General features: G+C 36.3%; 1 long non-coding RNA gene across 1 annotated transcript in view; it reads right to left on the bottom strand.

Annotated features, from left to right (window-relative positions):
- The window catches only part of LOC119706662, a 34,183-nt gene that overhangs the window by 12,154 nt on the left and 9,617 nt on the right, over positions 1-12,412 (bottom strand). Inside the window, exon 2 of the long non-coding RNA XR_005258585.1 lies at positions 7,474-7,542. This is a non-coding gene — a long non-coding RNA (uncharacterized LOC119706662). The remainder of the gene's footprint in view (positions 1-7,473; positions 7,543-12,412) is intronic.

Below are 12,412 nucleotides of genomic sequence, written 5' to 3'. Positions count from 1 at the left end.
GAGAAAAAGTTAAAAGTTATTGTCAAGGTTATGTACCAACCTCACTAGAGCAGCCTTTTATCTGTATTAAAAAAGAAAACACATGCAAGGTTAATGCTGAAAACTTAATTAGGTGTCCACATGAAGGAAGTTCACATTAAAGACTGGTTAGCTTGGTATTGTAAACCAATTTTCCTAGATACTGCTGAACTTTGTGCCTACTCAACTTTAGCCTTTCTAATTAACAAACTGCCTTCTATTCATGTGCCTCACACAAAAAGCTATAAAAGTTTGAGTTTTTCAACATTGTGAGGATGACAACACCATCTCAGAAAAATCTTCCAGACAGTGTAATGTCCAGTACTCCATCTATTCATGCCAAAATAAGATCACAGTTATGTAAATACTGATTTTGTCCATTCCTTGCACAACATACTGAAAGCACTGGGGTGTGTCTATTTACTTTCAAGAATCTTTTACTTCTGGGCTGAAAGATGATATCCATCAATGCTGAAGAATTTAGGTGGTGGTATTTTTGAATAATATTTGGGAACCATAGTATTTTAAAATGTTATCATTCTATCCTATATCCTGTTATAACAAATTTTGATCATTAAATGAGAAGAATGAGCCTTGTTATTATTTAATGGAGTAGTATTATCTTGCAGGCATCTGATCACCCTGAAAAATTGTTTATTTTAGTGCAAGTTGCCCTGTCATTAGGATTAGGTCTTCACTGACTTGCCTAGCAGGAGTGCAAAGATAAAGTCAGAGGAAATAGGTAATTTAAATTTTAATCACAGAAATGTTTTATATGGTTATTAAACAATTTATTTATATATTTATAGACTGTGGCCTTTTGCATGTGTATTTAAACCCTTTCTTTGTGATGAATGAGGTTTTAATCTATCACACAGAACCACATAAGAGAATACCTCCTATCCAGTCAGGGGTGCAGTGGCTCTTTGATTGAATATACTCCCTTTGTTGATGTAAGAGCTATAGATGAAGAGAAGTGGCAGCAGCCAGGGCCCCTGAACCCAGCTGAATCTTAAGGTGCACAGGCCAATCAGCTGTGGCAACTGATCATGTTAGCTCAAATGTATTTATCTTCTGCTTGACGACATACAAATCTATTTATGCTGAATGTTTATTTAGAATTTTCATATAGCTTTATGCATAGAAATTCATTTGTATGCAAAATAAATTAACCATGTCTATACAGTCTTGAATATAATAGATGAATAGAAATGTAATCAGTTCATCTTGAAATGACCTCTCATGTGTAATCACAAAATCATTAAAAAGTTGCCAGGTGAAAATCTGAAATTCAGAAACTATTTCTTTTCCTGAAATTGGCAGATATTAACATTGACTGATTTCTTTCCAAGGGCCCATGCACAAATGAAAATTTAGCTTTTGCATTAATGAATTATTCTGAATAATGTTTTTGCTTTAAAATAATGCTGCCATGTTTTAGTGGTTTGAGATTTTTATTTCTAGTTGCAATATTCTGTTTAATGAAAAATCAAACAGTTTGCCATGAGGGAGCAAAATATCCTGCAGTAATCTCTAAGAAAGAGGCACTTAAACCCCTTTCAAAGGGCACAGAAATCAATAGACTTTTAAAAAGCCAATGAACTTTGGATAAGAGCATACAAATAAAATTTTGATCAGCCTAGTCACTACAACCCTTCCAATTGATTATCCTTGATATTCTACCATCTCAAGTGTGACCACATTTAAATTTTCCATTGTGTCTGTAGCATAGAAAATAGGTATAACTGAAAAGGTGTTCGGCCACAGTGTTTGATGAGAGCCTGAAGGATTCTTCTGTATTCTGAATGGTGTTAGCTATCTGCATCCTGAATCAGGCTAACTGTATTGTGCAAAGTCTAGGGTGTAGAAAAACTTTCAGGTTTTTAGATAATTGTTAGAGGTTTTTTGATAAAATTTATTTTACATAAATCTGGAGTCCTTTTAGTTCTGCAGTTATGCTACAAAGAAATCATATTTTGCAGAAAACTACTGTTCTCATATTCCTTGTCTTTAGAAAAGAAGCTTGACTTTTGGCATGGAAGTTAATTTATTATGCTGAAAATCTATGGAAATCTACACAAATCTAGCAAATTTACAAAGCTTTGAAAATCAAAATTTCCCTGGTTTAACGAATGCTTATCTAAAGTCATTCATACATTTGATAAAGTTTATTTACACTTGTGGGTTTCACTGTTTGTCTAAGCATAACAGTTTTTGATCTGGAATCCAACAGCAGACAAATGAAAAAAGAGTGAATGTTCCTACCATGTTTTGGGAGCAGCCATCATTCTTTCACCAGCATATGAAGAAGAAAAAGAGGCTATTGACTTGAATAACAAGATGACAAGATGCAGGTCAGAAAGCAAATAAACAAATACAAAAGTGGGCAGAGTACTCAACATGAAAATATAAAATATGTTTCTTAGATGCTGAGAACAGCTGGACAAAGAACATAAAGCTGAATGAAGACAAGCTGATAATAAGTTTCTTGAGGAAAGAAGATAGATACTGGGAAGCAATTCAGAAAGACTAAAAACACTGAAAATGAGGGAAGAAAAAAGCAGAAGTGAATTGAAAGAGGATAGTGTTAGAGATGATGATGATCCATAAAAAGAAAAGATGGCAGCATGAAAGCATAATTGGCAATAACCAAGGAGAGGTTTTTTTAAAAAAAAATACTTTTGAAAAATCTAAGGAAAAATAAAGAAATTAAAGAGGAATATAAATATTAGACTAAGAATATAAGGTAGTGAAAAAATAAAAAAGACATTTGGAAGTAAGGTCAGGTAGATAACAAGCGGGAAATAATTGATTTGAATGGGAAGAGAACTTAGAAAATGGGAATGACATCAGAGATTAGTCAGTTACAGAACACAAGTACAGGAGAGGCAAAGAGCCAACAACTGAAGTAAAAAAAAAGTGTAAGAAAAGGAATGCAAAGCTGATTGTGTAAGGATTATGAGGTAAAATACTTTTAAAAGAGGAGATACCAATTTTGCATCCCTGTAAACTGGAAGGAATAGAAGAAATAATGTATGGGGTTAAAAGGCTTTAGGAATTTTCCATCAACGATATCACATGATGACATAACATTTCTGGTTGAGTCCAGCAAGGAATTTAAGTGATTGATAGAGATTGTCTAGTGTAGTATATAGGTTTGGTATAAAATGATAGGTTTTTTTCTGAAAGGAAGATATTTGTGCCAGTGTCAAGATGTGGTACCCTGAATATTTTTATATGAGTGCCCACTGCACAGCCAAGCTCGTTTCTGATATCTCATATTTTTTAGTTTACTTTTTTTTTTATTTTGTTAAAGGTAATGGGATTTCATTTCATACTGGATTATTTTATGTTACATATACATAGGGCTCCCTTTGACCACTACAAGAAAAGCAGCAGGATTTTTTCTCAGGCCAAGATGGAATGGGGAGCAGTACTGTGTAAAATTCTCCATAGCTAGCTGGTTGCTTCTGTGACAAAGAAATACCCTGTGCTCCTATGCTACCCAAGAACAAAGATGCCACTCCAATATATTGAGCTTGGGTTAGTCCTTTCTTACCACATCAAAAAATGAAACCCATTTATTTAGTTTTATTGTGAATTGATAAAACATGTTTCCAGGACTTTTCTCTTACAGAGAAAAAACAACAAAGTAAACAAAATAACAACAAAACCCACCAAGAATGTAGAGGTTTCAAGAAGGGGCATATTGCCAGAATGAAGAGAGGAATGAGGAACAATGAGCACCTACTTGATCTAGGCAGACATTAAAAGTCTGTCAGGAAGAAGGAGATGTGCATGGACTGCCAAAATACACAGACTCAAGAGAGGGAGCTGCTGTAGTTATATTTCATCAAATGTGCTGACATAACAATGCTTGATTAACTAAATAAACAAATTAGACTTCAGTCAAAGGCTTCCCTTTTCTCTGAAAAAAAAGTGCGTTTATCCAAAATTATATGTTTTAAAACTTATGCATTTTTTGTGTCCTTCAAAAAGCTTTAATCAGGAGCTAACTGGCAACCACTTTTGCAATTATGGGAAAGTTAAGGGAAGCATGTGAGGAATGTGCCTATAGTTCTCGAGTAGTAAAAGTACTAAGCACACACAAGCTTACAGCATTATTTTTCAGGCTAAGGAGTTCACAAAGACCAAAAAGATAAGCAAATATGAAACAAGGTTTAATTAAATGAAGAATTTCTCATCCTGTTTATCCAAGGCTTGTTGACTTTGAATTCATATCCACATGTGAAAGATCTTAGCAGTTTCCTACTGCTTGTTGGCATCATGATTCAATGCACAGGAGCACAGTGTTTTTCTGCAGAAAGAAGGTTTCACATGAGTGTAGCAGGTCAAATTCCTCTCAAGGAATGACACAGCTCACTTGGTAATTTGGTTACAAACAAATACTATTTGATCTAATACAGGGGGAAAAAAAATCCTATATCTTCAGTCACAGACTCAAGTATGCTTAGAACTTGGAGGAAATCATCACGTAAGCAGTGCCTCTGAACAGGAGTTTATGGTCTGGGATGGATAATGCCACTCACATAAACAGAAAAGAGACTTCTGAGGAAAAATTAAGATTACTTGCTGTTGGCTTTGTGCTAGTGTCCCATGAATAGAACATCTCAGCCTTTATCTCATTTCAAGACATTAAGGAGAATTGTGATCACTCAGGGATCAGGTTGTAGGCAAAAAAATAGCAGAAAAAATGATAGCGAAAACTGGCCAGAGAACAAGATCAGAGTGTCTTAGGTTGATGCCAAGATGATGTATTTTCTTTTATATACCTTTTAAATAAAATTTATGTATCCTCAGTATTCTTAGCATGCTTACTTGCAATTCCTTAAGTCTGATAACTTAGCATAGTCCTAGTATTTTGTTAGGCCAGGAGACCAAACATCCTAAAGGCCTCAGGAGGAGGCCAGAAAGCCCTACATATTCTTGAGAAACCAAGGTCCTCTCTAGAACATATCCTGTAAACTAGAGATTTGGCCCATGCAGGGGCCAATTCCTCAGATGGGGGAATATCATGCCATTGATCCAGGGCTCCCATTGGGGCATCCTTTTTAGATGTGCTAATTAGTAAGGTCTGTAAATTGTATATGCAATCTATCGTGTGTGTGTGCATTGCGGTGCATCCCACCTTGGCAAAGTGTTGCCCCGATATGGATCCTTATTAAAATATTGAGGTAAAAACCCCTAATCCCTTAACAGTGACTGGCTCTCAATTTTTCAAGACCAGGAAAAGGCATCAAGGTAACCACAAAAAAATTTAACTTAGTATAAGGGTTAAACATGTGATAACTTAAGTACATCCACTTCTAGTACAGCTATTAATGAAAGGTTTTGCTAACAATTACAGAGTAAGAGATGAGCTCTTTCCCTGGAAAAATGTTCTGCCACAGAGCTGAATCTTGAGGTCCTAAGGGGTCAGCCACTTATAAATATTTCTTAGCATCTGAAAAATTTAGACAGTATAATTGTTCAGACTCTTCTGATTCCATTATGTTTACTATAATACTAGGCTATAATACCTCTGGAATTTTTTTCAATTACATCACTCTGAACAATTTCTAGAATTCTATTGCTACTACTTTCAGTAGAGCAATTTTCAGTAGAGTAATTTTAAAATCAATTCTCTGCTAATTCTTTGATTTTATTGAATCAAGGATTTGGCCTTGTTTTGTTCTCAGCTCATATCTTGGGATCAACATCAGGTTCTTACTTTAAATCACTTTTCTAATGGGAATTAATCTTTTCAAGCTATAAGTTTAATTAAAGACTGCACTCTTAAAATAGTATCATCATGAATTAAAAACTTCTGATTTTTCATTCTTATGGTGATCATTTCAGTAATTCTAAATATTAACCTCCATTTTACAAGAATTGCTATGGACACAAAAATTAGCTCTCTTAAAACCACTGAAAAGAAAGAAGCAAAAATTAACCTTTCTTCCAAATCCCATCTTTGCATGAATACACCAGAGAGGGGTCTCCACAGTCATGAAAAATTGCCTTGCTTGCACAATTTCAGCTGACCTGAATGGTAAAACTTATCTATTGCTTTCTTCTCTCCAGTAACTTTAATTTGCAAAAGAGTTGACCTTGCCTGTAGTTTGGTTACAGCCCATTGCATTTGTGACACAGCCTGTGTTCAGGATTTGCATAGGCTAATTGCATCCCCAGATTTCCACCCTCCCAGGTATCCTCTCTCTAAAATTTGTAAAATCAAGCTTTTGCTCTAGTCCTGGATGTCTGTAATTTAGTAGCTACTTAAAAATGTGCCTGATTCCAAAATTAACATAATGTTTACATAATGATTTAACCCATATAGCTGACAGCACTTGTACCACATCAGATGTTCTGTCTTGAGTATACTTCAGCCTCAAGCTCCTCAAAGGAAGTTTCTGTTAGTAGCAAGGAAGGTTTGAGGAGCTGTTGGAACTAAGGGAATTATCAAATCTCAATTTTCTTTTTCATCTGGTTATTTTCTCAGGGTTGTTTTAGTGTTGGTTTAATCATCTGTTTCATTTGTTCTCATATGCCAGGTGGCTGAGTTCATAAGAAATGCTTTTTTTTTCTTACTGTTGAACTCTTCACATCTTTGAATATTCACAGAACAGCTGTCAGATTCAATCTTCACTGGGACTATCTAGAGAGAAAAAAGACTTTTCCACCATGTCTACAGTTCTAACTTGCTCAACAGTCCACTGCAAAAGAAATGTTTTCACCTTACTTCAGAGTACTGAGGAAGGGAACCTACTGTTGCATGTAGAAATTATTCCTTTCGGGATTTTTATCAGTGGACCCACAAAATAATTTTGAAAACATTCTGTCATTCTTTCTATCTTTGAGAACCTGAGGGGACTTTTTCTTTAAATGTGATAGATTGCTTGGAGAAAATTCAGGCATACCTTTACTTTTCAAGCCAGAAGCCCAAGACAGAAAGCTTTTGGAAAGTCTTGTCCTAGATTCCTTCCACTGAAGGTCTCATCAGCATAATAGCACATTTCCTTTCTAAATTCAGTTTATATATATATATATATATATATATATATATATGTCATATGAACCTTACTTCCTTCAAATAGCAGTAACCCAAAAATTACTTTACTTAAGGAACATTTTTACCAGGACTTTTTACTCTCAACTATTACCTTCAAAGATACAAGGAGATGTTTAAATTATTTTATCTTTTTTCCAGTCTTTAAATTAATTGCTTCATTTTGATGTGGTTCTTTCATGAGAGTTGATAACAATATATCTGCCTCAATGGATTTTTAATTTCTGTTTAAAGTTAACGCAATTTCTTGTTTTAGCAGCTGATCTAGTATCTATTTTGTGTACAGTCCCAGAACCTTTTAACTTTTTCACCATGAAAGTTTTCTTCCATTTAGTAATCTCATAAACACACTGCAACAAAAGAACAAATGTATAGAATTGACTCACCAGAAGTGTGCTCATGAGCATCCTGTGTTGATAAGAATTGTAAAAGTGAACTGCATTTCTGAATACAATCTGAAAATGAAGTAAGCGTTCAATTGTAATGAAAATATTCAAGTGCAGATGGTAGAAAGCAATTCTCTGGTAAGCTGAGCATGGGGCAGCTGAATATCACATGTTTCAAGTGCTTTCAGGTGTTTGGGTGATTGTCAAATCCTGTATGCCTTTTCATGAATGCAATAACTGGAGCCTCTATAAAACATTAGTTTTCAGGCCCATCTGTGTGTGAAAGTAATGATTGAAAGTACTGTCTTCTCCATCTTTTATTTCATAGCACAAAATGCATGGCTCTGTGGGTGTTATGGTACATAGTGTGATTTTTACTGGTCAGAAATGCGAAATGTTTGATAATCATTAGAAATTGTTCCTCTCTGTGGTGGTGGATTCCCTCCTTTCCTCCTTGGGATACTCTGTGGTCTCAGAAATGCTCATTAGGCCTCAGCCTTGGTCAACAACACCAAGAATAAGCTTCTCTTGAGTTTATCAGAAACACTGTCTACTCCTAAGAAATTAGGCTATCTAACAAGCTCCTGTTTTTTAATGAACAGCTTTGGAAATTTACTTTTCTTCCCTGAATAACAACCCAAGTTGAATAACTTGCTATTGAACTTTAAAAGAAAATTACAAACCCAAATTGTATCCAGAATGAAAAATTATTATGAGTAAAGCCAACTTTAATGATCTATTTAACAAGTATATAAATGTGATCCTAAGTGAGATCCTTTGAGTTCTCCTGGACGGCCACAGGATGCAACCAGTGATCTCCCTCTGAGTGGGACATCTCTGAGAGCCAGCAAACTCTCAAGTTTGCTATATTTGGAGAATCATTGCTGAACAGTGACAGAGAGCCTGGGCTGATACCCCCACTCCTAGAGGTTCAACACTTCACCCATTGAGAAGATGAAAATGCATCCAAAAGGATGCCTTCACTGAATTTAGGGGAAATTTTTCACGGGTATAATTTTTCCATATTTATTTAGGTCTGTGTGCATGTGAGTGTGGATAAGCTATAACAAACATACTGTGAATGCTTCTCTCTCAGATTCTTATGTATATTAGAGTATTAAATTAAACTTATCAGTGAGTTACTGTTGTGATATAGTAAATGCTTTCAGAATTTTTGTTAATTTTTTTTTAAGTAGGTTGTTGATTAAGTATTGTTAAAAGCTTTAGGCCTGATTTGTTGGTCAAAGCCACAGTGAACCTTTATGCCTCAACAGGACAGTATCCCTTATTTCTTTTTATCCTTACCCTTTTCCTATCCTTGCCCTTTTCCTGGTCACCATTCACACCAGCCTCCATGTTATAATTTTTGTGTTGATTTTAGTTTTAGATTGATTTATTTGTGATTTTAGGGTTTTTTTTTCTCTGTGTGCTTTAACCGTCTAGTAAGTAGTAGAATGAACATTGCCAAAGAATATTGTTATTCTTTCATTTTTGTACTAAACCTGCTTTTGCTGCTACCTTTGTTGGGGATTCTTTAACTGACCTAAACCAGTAATTTAGACTATTTTTGCGGCTCTCCTTTCCATGCCATTTAAACTGCTGTTTCTGTAATCAGTACAGAGCTCCTCTGAGACAATGACATTGGGAATTAATTCTTGACAGCACCAGTTAGCATCCAAAAATAAAGCACTGGTGATTGAATAAGGATTTTTTCACCATGCTTTCATAGTAACACAACTCTCATTCTACCACAATTATATTATTTTTTATATTCAACTACCTGTACACTTCTGTTTTACAGGATTGACGTTCTGGCCCCATTAAGAGCTGTAGAATCATAAAATCATTGAGGTTGGGAAAGACCTTTAAAATCGTCGAGTCGTACCTTTGACCAAACACCATCATAAAAATTACCCATAGCACTAAGGGGCATGTTCAGTCTTTTCTTGAATACCTTCCAGGATGGTGACTTTGCCACTTCCTTGGGCAGCTCATTCCAATGCCTGACCACCCTTTCGGTGAAGAAATTCTTTCTTATGTCCAACCTGAACCTACTCTGGCACAGGTTGAGGCTATGTTCTTTTGTCCTGCTTGGCTGGGAGAAGAGGCTGACCCTCACCCCCACTGCAGCTAACTTCTCTAGCTGCAGTCCCACTCCATCTGCTGGAACATCCCACTTTTACCTGCCCACACAAAAGCACACCCCCATACATGCACCTACACCCTGCACACTCTGGATCTGTCTGGTGCTGCCCCCTGCCCCATAGCCATAGCCCCACAACCAGGCAGGTGCTCAGCCCTCCCACTCCTCAGGGAGACTTTGTGTAGGAAAAACATTCAAAAAGGAGCTTAATGATAACACAGGAGATGCTGTGTTATCCACTGCAGACACTGCTGGCACATGGACTGGCAGGCCCCTGCTCACACCCCAACAGTCCCTTTTATCCTCTTTTTATCTGCTGCTCTGTTTCACTTCTTACTCTCCAAATCATCTTGATGTCTCCCTTTCTTTCCTTCCATTCTGTACCCTAAACATCCACAATGACACAGGGTGCCCCCTTTCTTACAAACACCATAAGTCTTTTGTATACAGCAGCACCATGACACCACTTGCTTCTTTCTGGCAGCTCAGTGTTTGCCCCCACGCATTTCACACCCATGTCTCTGCCTTTCAAACTCCTCTCCTTGATGCCTCTCTGTCAGCATCCTGCATGAACACTGAACACACGCTAAGTAACTGAAGCCAGCAACATTTCTTCTGTCAAAATTTTATACAGTCGGGTTTTGGAGCTGCTGTAGAATCTCAGTAGCAGTGACAAAATTGTAAAGTGACTCTGAGAGAGAAAATTCAACACTGCCCTTGCAGAGTTTTAGGTGGGATGGATTGGTATAGTTCTCTAGGAGACCACTAGTGCTTAGGGAATGTAGGTTTCTGTGGAAAATTGTGAAGCTTATTTCATTGATGGCATCACTGTGCGTAATTATTCACTAGAGCTCCCTTATTCTCTGCAGTAATACTTGTGTCTAGTTCAGATTATTTGAGCAACTGTTAGGATTAAAGACCTAAGAGTAAACTTCCTTTCTCGTGTTGATAGTACTTCTGCAGCAAGGGCTCTTAATTTCTGATTTTTAAGGGGAAGAGAACCATAAATTTTATTACGCCAGTGACTCTTCAGTGTGGAAAAGGAAGTTAAGTACTTAATCAGGAGTAGTTCTTCCTTTTCCTTTTTGTGAGTAGAGTTGTTAATAAATAAGCTAATATGCTCAGAATTTCCAGGTGGCCCAGACAAATCCTTACTTTAAATTCCACGTATATGATCAATGTCTGATATTTGGGTGTTACTTTTTTTTTTTCAATATCTTTACAATGAGATTTTAAAGGCCTTAATGTAAAACAGCAGGGTAAGAACTCAGAAAATGCTGATGAACTGTCAAATGAAGCAAATTAATCAGAGCATCAGTATCAACAATAACATGAAAACTGGGACAAGGTTTTTAACAAGTACCACTTGTACAGCTATCCGATCATTTTTCTTTATAGGCTCTGCACTTCAGTTTGAACATCTTAAATCTGGATACCAGTTATAAATGCAACTGGAGGCTTAACAATTCTGTTAAAGAGAATGAAGCTGATGAATAGGACTCATCCTCTAAGTACTGCAATCAGACAAATTATTCTATGATGAGAAAACGTCTTTTAAGATTAAAGGAATGAGGAAAAGGAAGGATGTAAAGACTACAGATGTGATGGGTCTTTGTCTATCAGCTAGGAAATGCTGGTGTCATCTGACAAGAGTGCCTAGATTGTAAATAGCACCTTAACAAGCTATATGAGTGCTACAAGCATCATGTAAAGATCACATTATAGCAGTGATTGGTTGTGAATGCTAAAGGAGGTTGAAATGTGCTGAGTATCTCTAAGATAGCAGCATTTGCAGCCGAATGCAGTGCCTCTCACTGTTGAGTTTGCTGTATTGCAAATACTGTGTGAATAACTGTGGGGAAGAGGTATCCCACATAATAATTTACCTCAGTTTTAACATGCTGTACTGGAGATGGTAAATCAGATGACACCCCTGTGGGTGAACTTTTGGCATTGGTAAATTTTTTGGAGTGCGAAGGGTTTGTTTCTGTGAGGTAACCTCAGGCACCCTGCTGTGCTCTGTAGAGTGGTGTCATATTTTGCAACTTTAACATATGTTAGACAAATCATGTTAAAAAAAAATCAACTTCTTCATTTGTTGAAAAGGCAATAGCTTTGGGGGTAAGCTTAAAATATGTAGTTCTTATCCCATAGTTCAGCACTTTCTAGTTACTATGAGTTTGCAAGAATTGGTGATGCAGTATATGATTCAAAGAAATGCAGTCAATTAACATGCATTCCTTTGCAAGGTCTGCACTTTCCAAAGGCTTTGTGCTCTACTGCTGTTCTTCCAGTACATGGCAAATATATTTCCCTGTATTTCAATGGCTTAAAGCCTGGGTTGTTGCAGTTGTTGGCAGTGATATGTCAATCAACAAAGGGAAAAATGCTATTATTGCAAAGTCTTCAAAAATAAAAGAAAAACCACTAACAATTGAATTGTATATTCTGGGAAGACACAACAGAAGAAGTTAGAGGAGAGCACAGGGAAATTTATGTTCAATGATACAAAAATAACCCTGCCAAAACCACAACTGTGCTGTACTGCAGATGTAGAAGACTATCTCAGGAATTATGTGAGAGTGAAACTTATTTCATTACTTAGCATAAGAAAAGAAACTCAAATCTCAGAAAGCAGCAATACAAGAAAAGCAGATCATTAACAGCTGAAGCACGGTACAAGAGGAAACTGCCTAAAACTTGTAATTCAATACCAAATGAATTTGGTCATGAAATGCAACTGCTAAATATCTTATAAACCTTCTCAGTAAATATAACAAATGTGTATTAAAACAT

This window comes from Motacilla alba, chromosome 1, assembly GCF_015832195.1.
Source record: "Motacilla alba alba isolate MOTALB_02 chromosome 1, Motacilla_alba_V1.0_pri, whole genome shotgun sequence".
In the NCBI taxonomy this organism is placed as follows: Eukaryota; Metazoa; Chordata; class Aves; order Passeriformes; family Motacillidae; genus Motacilla; species Motacilla alba.
Note: the sequence above shows the minus strand (reverse complement) of the source record. Positions and strands in the feature narration are given on the sequence as shown.